General features: G+C 42.4%; 1 protein-coding gene across 1 annotated transcript in view; it reads left to right on the top strand.

The window, feature by feature from the left end:
* LOC144463433 (E3 ubiquitin-protein ligase TRIM21-like) overlaps nt 1–20,659 on the top strand; it is an 89,030-nt gene that overhangs the window by 31,074 nt on the left and 37,297 nt on the right. The gene's annotated exons all lie outside the window — the stretch shown is intronic.

The raw sequence follows: 20,659 nt of genomic DNA, 5'->3' as shown, positions 1-20,659 counted from the left end.
TTTTTCAGCTTTTATTTAACCAGGTGTGTCGCATTGAGACCACAGATCTCTTTAACAAGGGAGACCTGGGCAGTAATAGCAGTAACACAACAACAAATACAATTTACATAAAAGCACATAGAGTCACATAAAATGGTTGGATAAAATATAACAGTACATTTTGTAATTAACGCTGTAACCCTGCTAAAGTTATTGTTTGGACATTTTAGTTGCAGCCTGTGGTGAAACATAAGTCCACCACCGAAGATGCACTGGTTTCCAGTTGGTTACAGATTTCCAGTCATTTCACAGGATCTGAAACACATCGGCTTCCTTGTCAGCGCTGCTCACAACCATCATGAAACCCTCCCAGACTGTAGGGAAGCAAATCAAAGCTGTGGCACTGACGCTCCATCCGGTCTTATCCTGGATCAGCTCAGCTCAGCGCAGATCAGCAGAAACAGACCCAGGAACAGAGGAGGAGGAAGTATCCAGATCCTTCACTGAAGTAAAAGTACTAATACCACACTGAGAGAGGACTTCCTTACAAGTGAAAGTCCTGCATTTAAAGCTTTATGAAAGTAAAAGTTAGTGCAGTAAAGTGTTCCCTGCTGTCAGTGTTTTATTCTATCTGATGTTTTTGGATTAATATTCCTGCTGCATTAATGTGTATGTGTCATTTTACTGCTGTACATGTTTCAGGTTGAGCTCATTTGAACTCCTTTATATCCTGTTGGGGAGTTTAATCTACAGCAATGCATCATGGTCTATAAGATCATCATATGTCTGTAGCGTGGCTGTCCTGTGAGAACCACGTGTCTCTAAAGAGTCATAAAAACAGCCTGTTTTCAGCTTTGTGACGACGACTTTTCAGCTGATCCAAGAGGGTTTTTAAAAAGTTTATTTAGCTTCAGAAGGAGGAGAATGGCTCCCTGTTGGGGGCCAGATTTGGCCCCCGGGCCACAGGTAGAGAATCACTGATGCCTCGTTATCTCTCATGTTGTCATATCAAAGTTTTATTCTGCTCAGAGATATTGTCAAACCTCCACTGCAATGAAGCTGTTTGTGTTGTAAATCTTACAGACACAGACAGACAGTTAAGAGATTTTGCAGTGGTTTTAAATATGTCAAAAATAATCCTAATTAAGGGTACACTTTCTAGCTTTTTCTGGAGCTTTCTACCACATCTCACAGTCACTGTCTCAGGGATTGTCTGGTGTTGGATGTGAATGTCCTCCTTGATGTTTCGCTGTTCCTCCACAAAACAACATTTACACATGGCCATATAACATGTTGTTTGTGTTTGTGTGAGTGTGTGTGTGAGAGAGAGAGAGAGAGAGTGTGTGTGTGTGTGTCGGAGACTAATTAAGGTCCTGGTGGAGTTCATCCTGTGAAAACTGTTTATGAATCATTAGAGGCGGAAAAAACGTGCTCTCCCTCCTGTGTCCTCCATAGAAATAATTAGTCCAGACAAGGTCACACTAACACTAATGCTAACAAATACACAAACACCCACCCACACCCACCCCACACACACACACACACACACACACACACACACACACACACACACACACACACACACACACACACACACACACATGGACACTGGTTTCCTGGTGACGGAGGTCCTGAGAGAGAAGAGAAGAAGAGAGAACAGTGAGAAAGAAAACAGGAAGGTGGAGGAGGAAGAAAGTTAGGTGAGTGAGTTTGTTCACAAATCTGACATGTAACTCGTAATATATTTATTTATTTATATAAATATGTCTGTCATCAGTATCCAAAACACACAGTCCAAATGACACACATTACACAGTGTGTAAGTCTACCACATATATTTTTTCAATTGTGTCGACCCTCCTTCCGCTGAAATCTAAAACAAAAAATGTTTGTCCACAAATATAAATTTATAAATTTGTCACATAAATTCTAATATATGAGGTTTGGATTTGTCACTGTTTTGCTCCTTATATTCATTCAACATCCGAGACCATCTGATGAGACAATAGACAAATATTACAAATGTGATTATTGATGTATTAAAATATGCTGGACTTTTAGTTTATATTATTTTCTTTCCCTCTGTGAAATAGAAAAAAATCTCTTTTAGTATATTTAAAACTAATAATTGCATATAACAGTTGGGTTGTTATTCATATTGTTCATACATGTACAGACATTTTATATAAACATGTATATTAAAATGTATAAGATATATATATATTTATTGCTCCAATACAGGTGAAAGTTGCTGAGTCAAATTACTACTTAAGTTAAAGTACAATATTTGTCTTTCGAATGTAAAAGTCAAAGTAATAACTTAAAAAAATTATACAACAAAAATACAATAATACTAATAATACTAATAATAATCACACACAAGTAAAGTACAGATACTGAAAAACTGTACTTAAGTACAATATGTGAGTAAATGTATGTCTTTACTGTCCACCACTGTATACGTTCAAAAATGTAAAAATAAATGAAAGGCCACATTTGCTTTAACTGCACCACAGTGATTGAGTGTCAATATTTGAAAACAAAAAAGACATCTGAAAAAAAATTGTAAAATATCTAAAATATGTTTGTAAAATATATTTTTTTAAGAAAATCTGTTAAATAAAAAAAAATCAGTTAAATATCCGATAATTATTACTAAAATCTTTAAAGAAATCATGTAGATATCTGAATACTATTAGTAAAATACCAAAAAAATATTAGTAAAATATAAACCAAAATAACACTGAAATATCTGGAAATTATACACAAAGTAAAAATATGTAAAAACAATCATAAAACAGCTGAACCGAACCCTGAAATATTCCTGTGTACAATAAACAAGTTTGATAACTTTGTCTTTAACCCTGTAAAATAAGGCGAGATGGAATATTTAATAATTAAATATTATTCTGATCTCTTTGGTTTATGTGGAACATGTTTTTGTCAGTGGTTTAAAAATCTGGTTTTCTTTCTTTCTTTTTTTTTTTTTACTTTAGGTTGTATTCTTTTAAGATACAAGAGAGGAAACCTGTGTGTGTGTGTGTGTGTGTGTGTGTGTTAGCATTAGCGTTAGCGCTGGCCGTCTCTCTCCATTCATTTCCTGTATTAACAGCAGCAGCCTCCTGGGGCTGTTAGCTGCTCACCTTCACTGATATTAATGAGCTCTCTCTCCGCTCATTTCCTTTATTTATTAACCGCTAACAGCCACAGGAAGGAGGTGTGTGTGTGTGTGTGTGTGTGTGTGTGTAAAGGGCTTAGTCGTTTAAGTTTAATGTCGTGTTATTTTTACGCAGACGTGGCTGTTTTTTTTTTCTGTTGTTGTTTGTTTCTTTTTGTTTCTGGGAAACGAAGCAGTTTGTTAATGATAATGACGGCAGCAAGTTTTTGGGACGACCTTGATGAAGGTGTGGAGAGTTTTTAAATGACAGAACGCTGCTGTGATCGGACTGGTCACAGGAAACATATGAGTTTGAGGTTTTCTTTTTCCTTGTTTCCTTTAAACCCTCAGGAATTCCATATACAGTATAAATATAATACTTTTATTTTTGTATGTTGTACTGTGTGTGTGTGTGTGTGTGTGTGTGTACAGTGTGTGTGTGTGATGGGAGACATTTCGGGGACACGGTGGAGGTAGCTGCTCAGACAGGTGAGGTCAGAGGTCGTCAGAAGACAAGCGAGTGCTGTTGTGGAATCTGCTGAGCGCCGCACTTCCTGTTTGACCTCTGACCTACACCATCCATCCCATAATAACTATCCTGCTCCATCCCCCTCTGCTGTCTGACTCCTAACACTGAATCTGAAATACACCAACTGGGACTGTGCGTCTGCTTTTATGAGTAAAGAAGCATTTTAAACAGAAACAATATTCACCATCAAACACTGAAGTAAATATTGATTTCTTATTTTAGATTATTCTGAATAACAGTGAGCTCTTATTTTGAAATAAAGGCTGAGATCTTGACCAGCACTTTTTCGTATCTATTGAATGTTCACTCATCTAACCCAAAACAGGGCTGCAGCTAGGGATTATTTTCATTATTGATTCATCTGCAGATTATTTCCTCGAATAATTGATGAACTGATCGCTTGTTTTGACCAACAATCCAAAATTCAGTTTAACATCACATAAGACAAAGAAAAGCAGAGGGTAGGCACTTTTGTTTTGGTGTCACTGGGTAGAAATCCCACAATAAACTTTAAGCATGTTGTAATTCAAGTGGTCTGAGAGAACTAGACCTCTGCACCTCCTCTTGACTCTGTTTTAAAGCTGTAGGAAACTTTAGCCCAATCACAGGTCATTTCAGAGAGAGGGCGTTCCTATTGGCTCTTCTATATACAGATGTGCGTCCCTTCAGGTGGTGACAGCCTGAGTCAGTAGTGGAGAATCCTGCAGAGAAAGTTACTATTCCAACATTGGCAACCATTGCCTACGTCACAAAGGAACCCAAAGGGAAAGACGGACCCATCAAAAAGAGACTGACAATAAACTAAATAAAACGTGTCAGTATCGATGAAGCGTTTAGAGATAAAGGGCAAATGTAGTTAATAGCTGTGTAATGGGTAAAAATATGTATTTATATAAATTCATGGGTAGGGGCATGAGAGAATAAAAATATGTTTTTTATTTTTCAGAATAAAATAAATAAAAAAAGCTGTGCAGTATATGTGTAATATTCTGACATCTAAATCTCTATTATCAAGCTGCAGTTCCTTTTATTTTGAAAGTCAGTGACACAAGTGTAACGTTTGACCCCGTGGTCTCATTGGTCACCGACATGGAGAACTCCAGCCATGAAACTTTGCAGCCCGAGGATGAGGTGGCAGCCTACATGGAGTTCAAGACACCCAAGGAGGATCTTTTGGAGGTTTGATGGTGGTGGAAGGTGCATGCTAACATGTTTCCTAACCTGGCAGTGATTGAATGTTTTCACCATCCAGTCAAAGAGACGTCCAATTCAAGAACGGAGAACCCGCTTAAAGGGAAATTTCGGTTTATTTCAACCTGTCTCCTATCGTCCTAAATTTGTTTCAAGTGACTAGTGACATAGAAATAATAGTTAGCATGTTAGCCGTTAGCCTAGATACAGCCGGGGCACATAGTAGCGTCAGACCTGTTAAAACGAGTGAACGGGCAACCTTCAAGTGCAAAGTTAGTCCACTAAACAAGCTTTTTTTCCACAAAGACCGCCTCATATCGTTAGGATAAATGTCAGAGAACATATAGAAAACAACATGTAAACGTGTTGTCTTACCTTACCGGTGTGCTGCCATGTTTGTTTACTATTTAGCTCTGCTTTCCAAAGCGCAGACGAAACATCTGAAATCTCGCGAGCTCTAGATAAAGCCCAGCTGGATACTACTCCAGGTGGAGGTGTCTCGTCCTCGGTCACATCCAGACCTTGAAAATAAGGCTGCAACCGGTCCCATTCCTTGCAACAGAGGCATTCCTCTTCTGTGGGCACTGGGGCACAGCATTCACAGGTACACCACCAATCTCCAGAGCTACGCAGCCTTGCAGCAGCCATTCCTCCTCTCTCGTCCTCTACCTGTTGCGCCTCTCTCTCTCTCCTCCTCCGTTCTTCAATTTCACGAAGCTCTTCGTCAGTGTATTCTGGCTCAAATAAATAAGGGCGGCCATCAAACTCTGCAAAATCAAATTCCTCCTCCACAAAGTCAAAGTCTGGCAAAAAGTCAGCCATTATTCTATAAATCTTTCATAAAATAAATGAATGAACTTTTCAGGCTACTGTCCGGTTCTGCCTTGCAGCTGCTGCTGCTTGTTCTCGCAATATTTCGGTGAAAAAACATGGCAGCACACCGGTAAGGTAAGACAACACGTTTACATGTCGTTTTCTATATGTTCTCTGACATTTATCCTAACGATATGAGGCGGTCTTTGTGGAAAAAAAGCTTGTTTAGTGGACTAACTTTGCACTTGAAGGTTTCCCTGTATCTAGGCTAACGGCTAACATGCTAACTATTATTTTTATGTCACTAGTCACTTGAAACAAATTTAGGACGATAGGAGACAGGTTGAAATAAACCTAAATTTCCCTTTAATGTGAGGGACTGGAGCCTGGGGGGGGGGGGGGGTTTGATCATGGGGGTGGGTCGGGTGTGGCTTTGACTCAGACATAATGACGGGTATAAGGACAGTTCTGGTACTGAGCTTTACAGGTATGGGTGAGTACAGTTTTTCAAAAATGGACCCGTGCAGGACTCTGGTTAGCCTTCTGTTAACTGAAGCTAAAGGCTCAAGGCTGCAGCTTCATGTTCACATTCATGTAGCTAATGTCAGCTAGAGCCTCCAATCACAGTGTGTCCTCTGCCTCTCTCCCCGCCTCTACAGACCACCTCACCAGGAGGAGAGTGGGCAGCAGCTCCAGAGACAGAGATGGACCTCCAGGAAGTGGCTGCATTAACTCGAATCCAGCCAGCACAAACCCCAGCTTTGGGGGACTAAACAGCCCAGACTCCTTACCAGATTAGCAAACTTTCTGTTGCTGCTGTTACACAAATTAGACCCAGCAATGCCACTGGCCACCAGCCCGCTGTGACACCCGGCGCTAGGGGGGTTTGCACTGGCCAAATTTGATTTGCTAAATCTGCCGAACAAAGTTCAGTCTCAGGAGCTGCTGCCAGCTCTCCTCCAGGTGAAGCAGTCCACAGCACCAGGGAGTGAGGCCGAGGGACCTTGAGGTGGCTAGCAGCTAATTCGTGTCTTATTTGTGATCTGATAAACAGAGACAGAGACCTTCCTCTCCTGTCCATGATTATATCATTTTACTATTTAGAAATGGACCTATAGAAACACACCTCTGTGATAAAATTCTTTAAACTGAGGGTGTACCTAAGAGCTTGTTTCTTTAATGTTAACACACGAGTGAGCTGCAGACCAGACGTCTCACACCAAATATTAGATACATGACCAAATATTCAAAGTCTTAACAGCTAACAGCTAATTTCTCATCTGGTGAACCACTTCCTGAACATCTGGACCAACTCCCCTCATCATCATCATCATCATCATCATCATGTTGGTGTCTCATTAAACCAGAATCCCCATGAGCTGCTTTGCCAGACAGACGTTTCTGTGTCTGAGAACTCTCTAACATTAGATCCTCAGTGCTGCAGAGGGTGGAGAGGGTGGAGCAGAACACAGACATGTCTGGCGTGTCTGAGATAAACTCAGGACGAGCAGATGGAAGGAGACGGAAAGTCCTGGAGGAGCAGCAGAAGAAGAAGAGCAGGATGTTTCGCCTCTTCAACACCGACTCTGAGAGCTGGAAGCGCCTTCAGGACGTCTGAGGAGTGAAAACACATTTCAACTTATCTTTATTATTCATGTCTGGAACACACAGACACTGAGAGACAGGAGGTGAACCAACACAGAGTTCAGATGACAGGGAAAGATTCATAATGAAGTAATTAAAGCTCTAATGGCTGAAGGGTTGAGTTAAAGAGAGCTACAGTGATTTAGCACTTTTAGAACATTGTGGGACGATCGACATCACAACCCAATCACCAGAAAGATGTTGGCATTATGTGTTTCTGCAAATCACAGATAGATTACATTTGTACCTTACTGTGTAGCAGATACACTGAAACTTAAAGAAACGCTGTTGTTAACGTGTGGTTAGATTTAGGCACAAAAACCATTTGGTTGTGGTCAGGAAAAGGCAACACGTTCTCATTCCTAGTCATCACATGTTGCAGCTTTGTCAGTCACCTTTCACGTCTTGATATTACACGCTAGGTATCCTCCTGTGTTTGCTGTTGATTTTCTGGGATACTGCAGCCGACGCCAAGATGTCAACAAAAGCATGGTTAGGTTTAGAATAAAAACATCATGGTTTGGCTCCACATTCAGATGGGAAGCAAACACCAGGCTCTCAGATGAAAGTCCAGGGTTTGTTGGACCCTCCTGCCTGCCCTGTGGGGACTTTCATGCTGCTTATATTACATTGTTACAAGCAGCACTTCAAATTGCTCCAGTGGCGTATCATACTGCCGCGACTGGCCGCGTTATGAACTGACGCCCCAGTCCGTGTATCAATCTGCTGTGACAGGTGCTGACTGGCCGTGTTACAAACTGACGCCACCTGGTAACCTGCTAAACTCAGTTTTGAGTGCGAGCTGTTTCCAAAAACTATTAAGTTGAGTAAGCAAATAGATGTTTACAGCGTATATCACTTTAGATTTTTTTATTTTATGTGTTCTTCTTTCTTGTCAAAATTTGGTACCTGCACTACCCACAATGCAACTGGACCGCTGACAGTTCAGTGGGACATTTGGGTGTGTTATGCTAATAGTGGATAACAGAGCCAGTAGCCTGCAGCAGAGATGAGCAGCAGGCTGCAGAGTTCTGGTAGCTCACTTCTGTCTGACTCTGCACCTCCAGAATCTTTTTTATTTTCAGTCTTGTTGTCTTCAGACCAAACTGAGTCAGTGAGTCGTTTTTAAAACAATGGTCTTACATATGAGCATACAGGAACCTTTTCTATGATGTGTTTTGAATTCTCACCTGCTGTCTGGTTGACCTCTGACCTTCGTCTGCTGAGACAGCTCAAGATTCTTGTTGGAGCTCAGGATTCTGGTCTGTGTTGATTTTTGTGTCTGAACCTTTAGACTGTTTCAATACAGATTTGGAGGTTTAGACAGGACCTGGACTCAGACCAGCGTCTCTGTTCATCTGATCTCTTTGGCGTCTTCGCCGCCAGCTGGAAGATGATCTGACGGAGTTGATGTCAGTCTGTGTGAAAGGCTGTGTGGGTACGATTTTTAAGGGCTGTTCAGTGAGGAAACTGCTGATTTAATTGAAAAAGAGACGTTCAGAGGAGGAGGAGGAGGAGGAGGAAGAGGAGGAGGAGGAGTCACTGGCTGTTGTTCTGCTCTCATCCAAGAGGCTTCTTCAGTTCTAAAGGACTGGTGCGGAGTCGCAGGCTTTAAACCCTGTGTGGGTGTGACCTCTTACAGCAGGCCTATTCAGCTGATTTGTTGATTTGATTTTATTAATTCATGCTCACAGTGGAACCGAGGGTTCACTGAAAAAAATGCAGAATTTTACATATCTAGTTAAAAAACATAAGCATACATACATAGAGAATGAATGGCATTTAAAAAACAATCATAATGACAACAATAGTAACAGTAATTTCAGAGGTAGCAAGGCAAGGCAAAGGTAGCAATCAAGGTGGTAGGCAATAAAACACAAGTAACAAATACATGTATGTAACTTTGTGAGTCTATACGGCATCATTATATAGCCTAACTGCAGTGTGCAGAGTTGAGTTCCTCAGCCTGTTGGTTTTGGCCTTCAGTTCAGCCAGCTTATGCTGGTTCCTGAGTGTTTTGGCAGTACAGCTGCCTCGTGTTGGTGGTAGGAGGTCATGCAATGGATGTTGGGAGTTGTGCATGTCCCGGATCAGCCTCCTCTCTTCCTGAACTGGAGTGAGGGGAGAGCTTGCGACATTTTTCCTGCTCTCCTTGTGATGATTTTGCAGGCATGTGTTTGGACCCGCTCTAGATCTGCTTGTTGTTTTTTGGTGCAGCCCACCAAGAGTACTGAGCTGTATTCCAGACATGGTCTGATGGGGTTGTGTAGATGGTGACGAGGTCATCTGCAGGTAGTCCATGTCTTGCCATGACAGTTAGGTAGTGCAGCCGTTTAGAGGCTGTTTTAACTGCCTTTTCAATGTGCACATCTCCACTAAGTTTTGTGTCTAGGTAGTCTCGCTCACCAGACCTTTCTCAAGAAAAGAAAGGTCTGACTGGGCCGACTCTCACTTTAAGATTGGAGAAAAAAACACCCCGGCTGCTTGTATTTCTTTCAACCAATCACAATCGTTCTTGGCGGTGCCACAGCAACGGTGCGCTTGCAAAAATATTGCCGGGGGGAAACAGGTTTTGGTTAGCACGCCCACAAAAGTATACAGGACGCGAACCATGGCAGAAAAATGGCTACATCCCCGCAAGATCAAACACCGCAAAACTTAGTAAAGGACGTGTTGAAAACTGCTACACAACCGGAGGTGGTAGGGCGGGACTTCAGCGGGTGGCTCGTTCCACCCAATGAGAGGCTGATCTATGCAGTGAACTTCCGCCCACTCAGACTAGTGTCTAGGTGATAACCCAGATATTTTGTAGTGTCCACAACAGGTACTTCCTGTCCTCCAAGCATCAGGGGAGGGGGTTGTGGTGGATCCCTTGCAAAGCATATTCGCAGCTCTACTGATTTCTGCCCGTTTAGCAGAATCTTATTTTCCGCCCAGTCATCTGGCATGTGTACCTCCTGGTGCACTGATGTGTCCATCATGATGTTAGATAGGGGGACTGCCCTCGACAGCCCGATGTCATCTGCATATCCCACATTAAGCGTGTCCTTGAACACAGCATCACAAGTGGCCATATAGAGGAGGAAGAGGTATGGGGACATGACTCCCCCTTGTGGCACTCCAGATGTTACCTCGATCCAGGAGCTGTGAGCACCATTTGCCACCACTCTTTGTCTCCTCCCTGTGATGTAACTATGAAGCCAGGCTGTCAGGGCTGGGCACAGTTCTAGGTCCAGTATGTTTTGCATCATTCATGCAATGTGATCAACTCGATCAAACGCTTTGGACATATCTGCCAACAACACTCTCACAACCTCTGAGTGGCCTGGCTAGGGAATGGTACCGTGACCTGGTATTAAGCAGCCTGGGGCAAAATTAAACAAGATCGTAGTATTAATAAGCTCCGCCATTATCGTCTCTTTCAAGGTTACTTTTTAAAGTTTTGGTTTCGTGTCTCATTGTTGGGGTCGCCACAGGTTTTAAGTGCTTCTCTGATGTGTTTCTGTTCCTTCACCTTCCCCTCTGTCCTCGTGGGCATGTTCTCAGCCTGATGGTTAGTTAGAATTGAAGAAGCCTCTTACAGGAGGTGAAACGTCTCAAAAAACTCAAGCAAGTCCAGTTAGCTACGATATAGCTCTTATGATCACCATGACCTGGATGACTGAGAGTCTTCACCAACACACTACATAGTTGCAGTCCATTTAGAGACCAGTTAACAGGTGAAGTGAAAGGTTGTGTCTCAGTATGAATTTCAGATTGTTTCTCAGCAGTTTGGGGCCTCGAGGAGCCACAGCAGATCATGAGGGTTCAAGCTCTTTAATAAGAGGCAGATTTCTAATAAATTAGTGCTAATAGCTCACTATTTATATCAGACTAATGTGGCATAATGAGCTACGCCCTCAATTACAGCGTGTTTCATTATATAATTAATGTTCATCCTCGTTTCATTTCATTCAGAGAGTGAGGAGAGCTCAGCCTGCAGGATGACAAATGTTTCAAGTTTAAAGAATCGCCTGAAGAAATTAAAGTTTCTCACTCGGATCAGTTTACTGAAACACAGCAACACGAGGAGTCAAGATTCTTTATTACCAAGGTGACCAATAGATTTCTTAGGAGCCATCAACACCCCTGAACTGTTCTTAAACAGGTGAAACTGCACTTTATTTTAGGGCTGAAACAATCAGGCGATTAATCAACAAGCTGACTGACAGAAAATTAGCCTGCAATGATTTTAATGATTGGTGAAGCAAATTGTTGTTTTCAGCAAAATTGTCTGAAATTTACAGGTGTTGGTGGCGACATCCCAGCCATCACCGTCAGACACAGGAGGAAACCTAGTGCGTAATATGTAGACGTGAAAGTCCACTGACGGAGCATTGATATGTGATGACTTGGGATGAGAACAGGCTGGCTCCACCCTCTTGTCCAAATATGGTCACCTCCAAGACAGCAATGTCCGAAATGCTGAACGCAAGACTTCAAAATCAAAGTCCACAAATCAATGGGTGACGTTGGCATTTCTACGGAGCATTTTCAGGTGGGAAATTGACGCTGTGGTGGACACAGGGACAAAGTCATCAGTGTGAATGTAGATGTAGTCGTGATTAAGTCTCAATCTCAGGTGAGTAAGAACATTCTGAGAAGCAGGTAACACACACATAGACTCTCTGCAGATTTAATGTCAGACAGTTTCCATAGTTGTTGATGATGATGATGCTTCATGTTGTCTGACAGCAGACAGCTGTTCATCTCTGTCATCCACACTCTGGTTTCTCATTTCTCCAGAGCTCGATTTTTTTGTCCCTCTGGTCCTCTGAGCAGGACGCCTCATCTGTCACCAGCTCACACCCGCGTCAGAACAATAATATCCCTGCCAGGTGTGATGGACAGCTGAGGCGAGGCGGTGACAGCGGCGTGGTGTCCGGACACAGATTGAAGGTGGAGCGACGGAGACGAACGTTGACATTTCCATCAGAAGTCTGTTCACGATGCCTGGAGACGCCGTGTCCTCAATAAAACACCTCCGCCCTCCGAGCGGTTCTTCAAGGCCTCGGCCGTGATTGCAGCATCGCTCGTTGAAAACTTACAAGAAACACTTCAGCTTTGTCCACACTGAGATTTATTGGATCAAAGAGTTTCTTTTCCACTTTAAAATGTATTGTCTCTGGCTCAGAGAGTGACAGCTGAGGGGAGCAAACTCAGAAACATGTTTTCTGCTTCCTGAACTCCTCGAGAACTTATGAAGTCTGGCAGCTCGGTCGATAGAGGAAAATGTTGCCACTGTACGTTTCTGCAAACCCCGAATACGTTACATTTGTATGTTTTATGTGAATCATATTAACGTTGCTAAAGTAGGATCGCCACAGTTGATTTGTGAAAAAAAGCAATGATGTGAAGCTGATAACACTCAGTCAGTTACAGCTGCTCCTCTTAAACATTTATGGATAAAAGCTTCACTAACGACACCTGTCCATTTACCAAAGTAATAAGAAAACTTGAGTGGGTTTATACCACGTCCATGACAAAAACAGGAGCACATAATCTCCATTCAGTCTTTAATGGGTTAAAGAGACTGGTTGTCATGGACACACACAGACTGAGTACACCAACGGCTGAAAAAGAATCGATCACTGATCATAACATCTAGAATTTTATAGAAACCTACGAACTGTTTTTGTCAAGTCGTTGCAGAGTGAGCCAGGCTTTTGATGCATGCAGTGATTTGTCCAAACTGATGACATCTTAATCGTGACGGCAGCGCGAGACATGAGAGTAGCCTAACTGCGACATCCAGTCAGTCAGGGGTTTTCAAAATGACAAACTGTTTCCAGACATGCACAATGCCAGCATTTTTTGGGCAGAATTAGGTTGAGTCTGCTTTGAAAAGAACATATCTATAATTTTAGAAATTACATCTCAACATTGTCTTTATTTATTTGTATTTAAAGGTAGACTATTCAGGATTTGTGGTTACTGCAAGCAGAAGTGAAAATAAACGCCAACCCCAGATTGATTCTCTTTTGGCATTTTGCCTCTCCATATTTGCGTTTTTGTTGGCGCTGTGTTTCTTAACTTCCTGCTGCTCACGGTCTGGCACCTGGTGGCTACATTTTTATCAAGCCCCGACCTCACCTGAGCAGTGTGAGGCTACACACCCATAAATGTCCCAAATACACATCAAAAAATAAATAATGATTTTGTTCTTTAAATCCTTTAAAGCCTCTCTAAGTCTTCCTAAGCTTGAAAAGTTTTTGTCACATTCAGCCAACATCTCCTCACGATCCGCTGTGTACATGTCCTCTGAATATGCTGTGAAAAAGTCCGGTCCTGTAGGCAGCCCAGGCCAAAAACATCTGCGTCCAGGCTGTACCAACCAGCACATGTGATCGCGGTGCACAGAGAGGCAGTCAGAGCTACAGGCTACAGTGAGGCTAAAAACAGAGTTCAAATGACGTTTTTCCAAACAACTTTTTATGTCGGGGCTTCAGGACACTTGGATCACTACGGACGAGCAGTATGGAGATATTTTGTGGTTTCAATTATGTGTTTTTGGACATTTGAATCTGGGGCGCCGTCAGCCTCCATTAGGTGGAGTTGTGTTGCTACCTCCTCTGTGGATAATTCAGCCCTTGATAAAAGTCTCCTGAAACACTGAAGGAATTCTAACCAGGAGAAGTTTCATCTGGTCACGACCTGCAATCCTCACTGCTAGACGCCACTAAATCCCCCTAAGTCTCACAAACTGTTCCTTTAAAACAATTAGCTCCAGTTTAACCTCTGAGACAGAGACAGTCAACACGACAAATATGCCTTTTGAGTAAACTTTGAACTTATTGTCTCGTTATCTATCAAGCTAATGAACTTTGAGCTTTTTCCTGTCTTTAATGAATAAAATAGATTTAATAAGAAAATAGCAGGGAAGAGTGAACAGATCACTATGGACAGAATAGAAAGAGGAGTTCATTTGCAAAAACAGATTTTTTATTTTCTTTGTGCTCTCCAGGTGATATCAGTCAAAACAGTGTTGTTTTATTCACACTAAGAAAGTCTTTTATCAGTTTGTGCAGATCAGAACTGACGGCTGCATTGTTAGAGTGTGACGGTGACAAGGTGAGGAAAAGTCTCTGAATCAGGAACATTTTATCAGCATGTGAACTCACTGAATATTATGAGTCATTACTGAGGTGATTAATATTCAGATCAGCTGCCTGTCCTTCATTAGAGTGACCATGCTGATGAAGGACAGGCAGCTGAAAACATTCTGTACGCAAGGTGTGGCGGAGACGAGCTATGAGTGTTTTCATTTTGATGGGCTTGTATTGAAGATCACACTGATCTTCTCCCTGCTGAGTGTGTGTGTGTTCTCAAAGTCAGAAGTCAGACAGACAGACAGACAGTGATTGGACGTCTCACCTCTGCTGAAGTAATGAGCTCATTCCAGTTGACAGACTCACGGAGAGTCACTCACCTGCAGACTTTGAGCAGAATTTCATTTTATAAAAGATATCGACCCATGCACTGAGAAGACTCCTGTCGGCTCCGACTTCACCTGAACTTTTCAGAAACACGAGACGCTCGATTACAAAGAGACGAACTGCAGGTTTTAGGACTTCTCCTGAGATTAAACTGATCAGTACATGTGGAGACCTTTAACTCACGGTTCTAAATTCTGTTTTCCACAAACAAACTATCCACAGCAGGCAGGCAGGGATTCTAGCAAAGCTGTTTTAAACCCAGTCTAAACTGGTCTGATCACAGTTTGATCTGGTTTAAACACAGTTTTAGCCATAGAAACAGATGAGAGTAGAGTGAATGTTAAACTGTTTGCTGTGGTCATTTGACTGGCTCACAAGAAAATGGCGATTGTTGTTGGTTGTTATAGTGACGGCACACATCAGTGGCAATAAGGTGCATCACACTCACCAGTTTGAGAGCATTATTTTGGGCTACAGTCTAAAGCCTGATGTATGGTAGGGCGCTCTTGATGAGTATGTGACATGAAAGAAAAGTGTTGTACGTCACTTTTCTTTCATGTTCCGCACCCGGATAATTTTGTTATTCCCTGAAGACTGTCATATTTTGTTGTGCAGTCCTTGGTATCGACGTGCCCATCCTGACTCTCCTGCTTCATCTGCTCCCTGGTAAACCACTTGCCTTCTGTTTTCGACCATGAGCTCTGCTTCTGCCCTCCTGGTTCCTGTTCGCACGTTTCCTTCCTTGTCACAAGTTGATATTTTGGTCATGATTGTTCCACGTCCACATACGACGTGCAAGGTGCCCTGGGTGTGTTGGTCGCTGACGTTCTGGGACACCGCGTCAAGTTTAGCCTGTTATAGGCATTGTTTTCCTTCAAGATGCACTTCTCTTTTCACAGGAAATGTAGTCTCTTTAAAAAAATGCACTAAATCTGTACAACACCGCAAATTAATGTTTATTTTCCTTCAAACTTAAACACACATGGTTGGGTTTAGGAAAAAAAAACAGGGTTTAACGTTAGAATCTTACAGGACACAAACAAAGTCTGTTTGTTGGACCCATCCACCATCCCTCCCGCCTGCCCGCCCCAGTCGGACTTTCACCGCCTTAAAGGGAAATTTCGGTTTATTTCAACCTGTCTCCTATCATCCTAAATTTGTTTCAAGTGACTAGTGACATAAAAATAATAGTTAGCATGTTAGCCGTTAGCCTAGATACAGCTGGGGCGCATAGAAGCATCAGACCTGTTAAAACGTAAGTGAACGGGCAACCTTCAAGTGCAAAGTTAGTCCACTAAACAAGCTTTTTTTCCACAAAGACCGCCTCATATCGTTAGGATAAATGTCAGAGAACATATAGAAAACGACATGTAAATGTGTTGTCTTAAACGTTGCTCGTTTGGTCCTTACTGCAACCCCTCACCTCAGAGAGTTTGCGACCTGCTGTAAATTGGTTTATACTGACGCTGCCCACAGAGCAGTTAGCGTTGCCGTGGACTCTCAGTCTTGAATCAGCTCCTGCAGCGATTCTCCCAGATCTAGTGTCAGCCACTCTCACAGGTTTTTATTCAGATGTATTGGGAGAAGTCATGAAAACAGATGAAGATGATGAGAAGAGCGTCTCCTGTGAATCAATACTCAGGTCGGCGAGCTTCTTCAATCTCACAGTGACTTATTGATCAGTCGGACTCCGCAGACATCTGCGGCGATAAATGAGCTTGAGGGAGAGTCTCTGCATCGTATCCTCAGAGGACCTCAACCAATCAGATCCAGGTCACCTCTCTCAGTCACTGGATAACACACACACATATTTAACTGAGTCACGGTAAACACACAGTGCTGCAGGCTGACTCACAAATACTGCCAGAGGTCTTTTTTTAGAGGGAAAACTCATCAGCTGAACACAAAACAGCGAGCCTGGGAAAAGGTCTACAGCAGCTGATCTTCACCAGCACAAAGACCTTTTTGTCAGAAGAGTTCAATCAGTGACTCACTCTGTTTTGTTACAAGAATCACATGGTTTGAATCCATCACCCAAAGTTAAGAAGTTTCCACAATCACGTATCACCTCCTCTGCTGCCTCAGTGCACAAAGTGTCACACAAACCATTTTAACATGAAAAAATCAGCTCAGCAGCATCTCTGAAGCATCTCTAAAGCTCACTGATTAACATGTTATCTTGTGTCCAATAAAAGTGGATGTTTTTTAAGAAGAGTTTGGGAAATGTCCAGCCATGTTTTAGTGACCAGACCAGGTATTTTCAAACCAAATCCTTAAGTTTTAACCCTAGCCAAGTGCTTTGGGGCCTAAACCTTACCAAAGTGTTGTCACAACAGAAGAGAAATGTCAAGTTTTAACGTATCTACTATATATGATACAAAGAAATGTAATATATCCATGGTTTGCAGAAACGTATGACATTTATTCTGGTGGTTGGGCTGACAGGAGCAGTGGAAGAAGAACTGAGATGTTTAATTAAAATAAAAAAGGAACACCAAAGTGTAGAAATAGTCTCTTACAAGTAAAAGTCCTGCATTTAAACCAGAATAAAAAAATATATATATTCCTCTTACCTGTTTCCTATTTATCGATCTAGATTGTTTTGGTGTGAGTTGCCAAGTGTTGGAGACAATGTCCACTGAGATGTCTGCCTTCTCTTTCTTCCTCTCTCTCTGACACTTGGCCTGTGGTGCTCAAAGAGCCAAAACTCAACATCAATGTCCCATTCCAGAACTCATGACCTGGTTACTCAAGATAATCTGCAGACCTTGTTGTGAGCAGTTTTATGTAGGAACTACACCTGCCAACTGTATCACCGCACAGACAGAGGTGTGCATCTACTCAGGGACGAGAGGCTCGTGCTCGTGAAAGTGCAAGATGCAAACATTAATGGAGTCCTCCTCGGCTGGGCTGTAACATTAGTATCATTGTTATATTATTTAGGCTGACCAAACGTCCTCTTTTGCCCGGACATGTCCACTTTTCACGTCCTGTCCGGGGCATGTTTATAAACTGATGATAATGTCCAGTTTTCCATGTGTTTGTGTGTGTGTGTGTGTGTGTGTGTGTGTGTTAGAGTGCGGCATGGGCCGCATATTTCTGTCCGAACCGACCGAGCCCGACATTATTTAATGACTAAAGCACTGAGTTTGTGTCACACAGTGGTTACAGGCTATTTAACAAGCCAGGTGTGCACCATGGGTGCTCAGCGGAGAGGGAGACCTCCGTGTTTGAGACGGGAGCGGGCAGCGGGAGGTCCGAGGCTTCCAGCGAGAGGAGAGGGAGAAATAAAACAAAATAAGATAAAATAGGAAAAACCTGTCTCCCTCTTTTATTTTATTTTCAGTGTTTAATCAAGGCGGAGGCGGGCGGCTGGAGGTCCGAGACTTCCAGCAAGGACAGAGGTAGAAACAAACAGCCAGTGTGTGTCTGTGTGTGTGTTATGTTCAGGTGTTGTCACGTACATAACAGTGCCCAAGCAATAAACAGGACAGACAATAGGATTTTATTTATTTTTACACTACATTTTCACTGAAAGCTGACCGAATCTGACCCGAGCCCGAATACAATTTATAGCTACATTTTTTACCAAACCCAGCCGACCCGTCGGGACCCATCGGGCTCGGATTGGGTAGCCACACTCTAGTGTGTGTATGTGTCCCCTATTGGGGCCTATCTGAATTTCTGTCTTTGAGAGATATTATTTTGTAATATAACTGAATTTTCTATCCATACATATAAACTTTAAATATATTAAAATTATAAGGCATCTTTGAGTAAACTGCAAGTATCATTTAAGTAGGCTATGTCGTGGCCGGCCAAGTGTCCTCTTTTTTGGAAATCTGTATTAATTTTTTTAATTTTAATTTTTAATTTTATATACTTTATTAATCCCCGAGGGGAAATTCAGTTTTTCACTCTGTTTGTCAATTACACACAGGTCCGAACACACACATGCACAAACTGGACCTATACATGCACTAAGTGGAGAGATGTCAGAGTGGGCTGCCCATGACGGGCGCTCTGAGCGGTTGGGGGGTTCGGTGCCTTGCTCAGGGGCACCTCGGCAGTGCCCAGGAGGTGAACTGGCACCTCTCCAGCTACCAGTCCACGCTCCATATTTTTGGTCCGGACAGGGACTTGAACAGGCAACCCTCCGGTTCCCAACCCAAGTCCCTATGGACTGAGCTACTGCCGCCCCAATTATTAATCTGAACCTGCAAACCAAAGCTATCAGATAGTTGTAGTGAACTGAAAAGTACAATATTTGCCTCTTAGATGTCATAAAGTCGGGGTACAGAGTGGCCCAGGGACGAGTCCTAAAACCAGGACATGAGTTAGCATTTTTTGCACTCCTAGTTACCTTGTCTTGAATCAACAGGATTTTTGCAAGATGCCTGAAATAATGTTTGTGGTTAACACAAGCTTAAGAGATGTTCACATTTTGTTCTACATCATAAAATACGTCAGTAAATACCCACTCATTTAGTCTGGATCTTTTATGTCTTAAAAAAGGCGGTGGCTAAAACGTCATCACTCAAACCCAGCTTTACAGACGTACTGCGGGGACGGTGTTACGTCATGCGACCACAGTGTAGTTCACTTACAGCCAAACGTTAGCTTTTTAATTCTGGCGACTGCATGTAGGCCTCAAAAATTATAAAAGTGGTTTTCATCTGTGAAGATTAACATGTAAGTATCATAAACATGTGGTTGCCAGAGAGATTTTTTTTGCACTAATCCAAAATACAGTGGAATAATCCCATCAGCGTTTTAACAAGGCAACAACAACGATGCTAGTTTCTGCATCTCTAAACTGTACTGTACGTGAGTTAATGTGGTTATTTCCACCACTTCCTGAAATCTCTGCTGGTTGCTTCATGGCTCAGAGCCAAGAAACAGTGTGGAACATAGCCCACTGTGGTTTTCACACAATTTCTAGATATAAGTGCATATTAAATGAGCTTCAGAGCTGATTCCTTTTTTGTTTTTAACATTTGGACGGAGCCAGGCTAGCTGTTTCCCTCTGCCTCCAGTCTTTATGCTAAGCTACGCTAACCAGCTAAGAAGCTTTCCTTTCAAATTTAATATATAAATATGAGAGTGGTGTCAAACTTCTCATCTAACTCTGAGCCAAAAGGCCAATAAGCATGCTCAAGTGGTGAATTGTTGCTTGTTATCTTCCTGATGAACTGATAAGCAGATCTTTCATCACACCTCCTGGACAGACCTTCAGTCTCTGACGATGTACTTGTTCTTAACTTGCAGTGTTGCTACAGTACGATCACTACCTGTAAAGCTAAGCAACATGTTTCAAGACACACTCACTTCGAGGTTTTACAATCAGCTCTTAAACATCTTATGCTGGTTATTACACTGTGGTGCGTTTTAGTGCCTGCTGGGACAAACGGCCGTTGCAGGATGGATTCATAAATCCCTGAATAACAGTCGTATTAATGCCCCCCTTCATAAAAGTGATGTGTTTCCTGCTGCTGACTGGATGACGAGGGTCGTAAATATGAGCAGCTGCTGTTCAAGGCTGATCGCTTTATCCAACAGGAGAAGGAAAATGGCAGCACACAAAATAAAGTCCAGCCTGGATATCAGATTCAACACTGTGCCAACATTTTATTATGTCTTTGTTGAGTAATGTGGTGCTTGCATTTAAGGTGAGGAGAAATAATATTATAGTGTTTTCATGGTGCAGATTTGTCCTCAGTCTATTTGGTCCTGCAGACATGTGGCTCACGATATTCCTTTAATGTTGTTTCCTGTCACACAGCCTGAGATCTCTCTGCAGCAGTTTGGAATTAAATTAACCCTGTGATAGTCTGGTTCGGGCCTTGATCACAGCTTTATAGTTCTGAGTAG

The sequence above is a fragment of the Epinephelus lanceolatus genome, chromosome 5 (assembly GCF_041903045.1).
Source record: "Epinephelus lanceolatus isolate andai-2023 chromosome 5, ASM4190304v1, whole genome shotgun sequence".
In the NCBI taxonomy this organism is placed as follows: Eukaryota; Metazoa; Chordata; class Actinopteri; order Perciformes; family Serranidae; genus Epinephelus; species Epinephelus lanceolatus.
The sequence above is the reverse complement of the archived record's forward strand: the minus strand, read 5'-3'. Positions and strand labels throughout refer to the sequence as shown.